General features: G+C 44.4%; 1 protein-coding gene across 1 annotated transcript in view; it reads right to left on the reverse strand.

Annotated features, from left to right (window-relative positions):
- Positions 1–5,000, reverse strand: part of LOC125291980 (melanoregulin-like) — a 10,131-nt gene that overhangs the window by 3,980 nt on the left and 1,151 nt on the right. The gene's annotated exons all lie outside the window — the stretch shown is intronic.

Here is a 5,000-nt window from a genome sequence, read left to right on the forward strand (position 1 = left end):
TCACTGTTTGCGTGCTATATTAGCACATATGCACAACCCCTCCCTCCATGTATGCTACTGAGATGCCAAATAAATAAAAGAGAAAAATAAAAGAGGCCTAAGAGATCTGCAGCTGAATGAACTTCATTTGTTGTTCACGTAAGATCCATTTAAAGAGGAGATAGTACACTACGCTACATTTACATTGCATTACATTTAGCAGACACTTTTGTCCAAAGTGACTTACATTAATAAGTTAAAGGTTTTTTTTTTTTACTTTAACATGTTTCCAAAATCATTTTGATGGCACATAACCGCATAACATGACGAACAGCACTTCTGCCATTGTCTGAGCGGCCCTCTATAGGTGATTAAAGCTAGAAAATCGGAGATCTCTTTCTAAAGACTGCTGTCGGTGCATTCTCTCTATATTATATTGGAGTTATGTTCATACTTTGTAGCAAAAGACGCATATTTAGTTTGTTTATCATTGTACTTCTCAACTGTAGGGGGACCCCGAGAGCAAATCTTCTTTAGTGCTGCTTTAGAAACAGATATAGATAGAGAGAGAGAGAGAGAGCGAGAGAGAGAGGGAATCTTGATGGGGTCTGGTCAGACATCTTTAGACCAGGCGTGCATTACTCTAAATGTGGGTCAATAAGGTAATAAGTGTGTAATGAAGCATGTGGTGAGGGGCCAGTTTAACTGGACGCAGACCAGCCCCAGGACACACGAGGTAAACACGGCCAGAGACAACAGTATCACGAAGGAAAGAAGTTGACACACACACACACACACACACATACACGCACACACACACACACACACAAATGCACACACACATGTGCACACACAGACACACGCAAACACACACACACACACATACACACACATACACACAACATAGCCATGCTTGCACATACATAACAGGCCACAGTGTGTGTGTTGAAATAAGTGGATGGTGAATCAGACATAGACCCTTTGTTTATATGGAAGAGCTTGTCCTCCAGGCATGTACGGTAACGTACTTCTGTGTGTATAAAGAAGTCCTCCCGGAAAGTACAGTAAAGTGCTTCTGTGTGCATAAAGATGTGTTTGGTTCATTTGTTTTTGTGCAACCATGCAGTCTGTGTGGACAAAATGTACTATTTACCGCCACACTGGGCTGGATCCTGTGTGGAGTGGATCCTGAGTGAGGTTGTCTGCAGTCTGCAGTTTGGGGCAGCCCTGGTCTACTGGTTAGCGCTTCAGACTTGTAACCGGGGCAGCCCTGGTCTACTGGTTAGCACTTCAGACTTGTAACCGGGGCAGCCCTGGTCTACTGGTTAGCGCTTCAGACTTGTAACCGGAGGGTTACCGGTTCGAACCCCGACCAGTAGGCACGGCTGAAGTGCCCTTGAGCAAGGCACCTAACCCCTCACTGCTTCCCGAGCGCCGCTGTTGTTGCAGGCAGCTCACTGTGTCGGGATTAGTGTGTGCTTCACCTCACTGTGTGTTCACTGTGTGCAGAGTGTGTTTCACTAATTCACGGATTGGGTTGAGACCAAATTTCCCTCACGGAATCAAAAGAGTGTATATACTTATACTTAGTTACTCATCCCAATTCAGACATCGTGTTTTAGGAATTGATCAGTGGTTTGATACTACCTTCACCTCAAGCTTTGCATAGCATACAACATACAACCAAGACAACACAAGACATTACAAAGGGACTCAGAGGAGGGGACAGATGTGTGCCCCGTTGGGTGTCCGTACAACTATAAAACGTCCCACATACTTGACGCACCCGACCGGTAGCGCGACAATGTGACATCACAGAAGCGCCGTAACCATTTATACTCGCACGTGGTGGTCTCGACACTAGTTGCAAAATTCTCCTGAACAGAGATGTCACTGTTGTGAAAAGACTAACGCTAACTACGTTAGGGTACCAGTCGGGTGCGTCGAGTATGTAGAAGCCCTTAGGTCTCCACAAGACACTGCCTTCAGGCAGAGACCCCCTATCTCCCACCCACACAACACAAAAAATAAGTTAAGAAACACCTCATTAAAGCACACCACAGCAAAACAGCACCATTAACTGATGTGGGATCAGTGGTGAATAGCACCTCAAACTCACAACCAGTGAGTGGCTGGCCAAAATGCCTTTAATTCCATCTGTTAGCTAAATGAAACACACCACCTCTTGTGCGAACTCATGTCTCCACATGTCAAGGACTCTATGAGACAAATGAACCATTGCACTGACGTGTCCATTGTTGGTAAAACAAAGCGGGTTTCTACTTTTTTCTGCTGATGGGGTCGTGGGTTGAATCATCTATGAGAGGGCAAAGACTTGACTTGCCTTGGAGACAAGTGTGGATAGTCTACCCTCGTCAAAACATGAGTCTGCAGTCTTCATGACACATGGAGAGAGAGAGAGAGAGAGAGAGAGAGAGAGAGAGAGTGACAGAGAGACCGAGAGAGAGCAAGAGAGAGAGAGCGAGAAACTGACTTATCTTCTAACAAGAGGGAACACGAGCCTCTTCTGCAACCTGCCAGAGATGTTAGATTAATGTCAGCTCCTCCACATGCAGTTTGAGCATTAAACAGTCTAAAGAAAGCCAGATTATCCTAAAATGAATCACACAGCAGCTTTTCTCAATGACCAGATGAACACTCGTCTTATCAGAAAACTCCATCTGACCTACCTTACTACCCTGACCTGTAGTACTGTACGCTGTCCCCTTTTTGGGGGGCTTTTATTAGCATTTTGATCTAATTTGATGTCCAGGGAGGCACAGAGGGCCAGCTGTTCTCCTCGGCCCCGTAAACCTGCGGCAGGAACAGAGCCCCCTCAGACTGGACGACGGGAGCAGATTCAGTGGCGCTGATTAAATGATTACGTTACAGAGGGACTCAGGGGAGGGGACAGATGTGAGCCCATTGCGTGTCCGTACAACACACACACACACACACACACACATTATGAGAGGGTTAGTCCACAGCAGAGTTTTTTCCCAGAAAATACAAAAACAAGATGAAAGTGGTAGCATCTGGTAAAGACAAGTGTACTTGTGTAAGCATTTTGTAAAGGGGCAGGAGAGGGTTCTTAGATAGATAGATAGATAGATAGATAGATAGATAGATAGATAGATAGATACTTTATTGATCCTCAAGGGGAAATTCAAGGGTCTCAGTAGCATACAGAAATAACACACAACATGCACTTACAGCAGAAATGGTAAACATAAGTATAAGTATAAACATATAACTAAACTCCACTGTACAATAAAGACAGTAGAAGATAAGAAAACTAACAAAACTAAATACTAAATACACTATATAAGTTAAATTAAGAAAGTCCAATGTGCTTGAGGGTGATCAAGCATAAGACGCTTGTAGTGACAGGGCTGGGACTGGTGAGGTGCTAAAGGGAGTGAGTGTCATGGTGAAGGTGCAAACAGTAGTCCGGCCATATTCCTTAGTTATGTGTGCATGGCAAAGTGCTCAAGAGAGTGAGTGAAGGTGCAAAAAGTAGTCCAACATTAGTCCAACAGTGCAAGAGTAAGGTCTAGAGACCAGCATAAATAATATGGACAAATAGGAGAGTAAAGTATAATGTAGACAAGGTAAAATAAAAAAACTGTTTCAGTGCAAGAACAGGTTGAGGTAATAGGGTTATAGCCATTCATTCATTCAGTATTGCATCAGAAGCCTGACCGCAGCCATTGATCATGTGTGCTAATATAGCATGAAAAACAGTGTAGCAGTAGTGAAAACATTAGGCTGTGTACAATAGTAAAACAGTAGTAAAACAGTAGTAAGCAGTAGTGGGCAGTCAGTACTTAAAAAACATGGACATGGAGAGGGTGGAGAGGCAGACAGACTAAGCAGAGAAGTCTACATTACATTACATTACATTTGGCTGACGCATTTTTAGCCAAAGCGACTAACAACATGGTAAACAGTTTAAGTTTTAGAGCAATTCTCAACAATTTTAGGACAATTTAAAAACATTAGAGTACAGTAAGAATAAGTGCATCAGTGAGTGCTGTTTTTAACAGTTACTTGTCAGTTTAAGATGGCTGGTGAGTGCTAGGATCAGTAAGACATGTTGTAAGTGTTGCTATGAGAGGAGATGTTCTCTAAAGAGAACAAATGACTTCCTCAGCCTTTCAGTTGTTCATGGCAGTGAGCGAAGTCTCCATCTGATCAAGCTCTTTTGGTTTTTGATAGTGCTGTAGAGCAGATGACATTCATTGTCCAAGATGTTGATCAGTTTGTTCAGGGTCCTTTTGTCAGATATTGAAGTGATGCACTCCAGTTCAGCTCCCACTACAGAGCCAGCTTTCCTTACCAGCCTGTCAATTCACCCAGCATCCTTCTTCTTTGTGCTTCCTCCCCAGCATACCACTGCATAGAAGAGGACGCTGGCCACAACAGACTGGTAGAACATCCTGAGGAGCTTGCTGCACACATTGAAGGACCGCAGCCTTAGAGTCTTAGGTCAGGTCATATGCCCCAGGATAGGATTGATCTTTAAGTGCAGTGGTGTTATATCATCAGTGGTGTTATATCATGTTTGGTTGTTTAAAAAAGGGGGGAAAGTCACAAACCACTGCCTTCAGGCAGGGACCCCCTGTCTCCCACTCACACACACACACACATATCCTCCATTGCACTCACACACACACACACATCCTCCATTGCACTCACACACACACACACATCCTCCATTGCACTCACACACACATCCTCCATTGCACTCACACACACACACATCCTCCATTGCACTCACACACACACACACACACACACACACATCCTCCATTGCACTCACACAGACACACACACATCCTCCACTGCACTCACACACATCCTCCATTGCACTCACACACACACACACACACACATCCTCCATTGCACTCACACACACACACACACATCCTCCATTGCACTCACACACACACACACACACATCCTCCATTGCACTCACACACACACACACATCCTCCATTGCACTCACACACACATCCTCC

The sequence above is a fragment of the Alosa alosa genome, chromosome 3 (assembly GCF_017589495.1).
Source record: "Alosa alosa isolate M-15738 ecotype Scorff River chromosome 3, AALO_Geno_1.1, whole genome shotgun sequence".
In the NCBI taxonomy this organism is placed as follows: Eukaryota; Metazoa; Chordata; class Actinopteri; order Clupeiformes; family Clupeidae; genus Alosa; species Alosa alosa.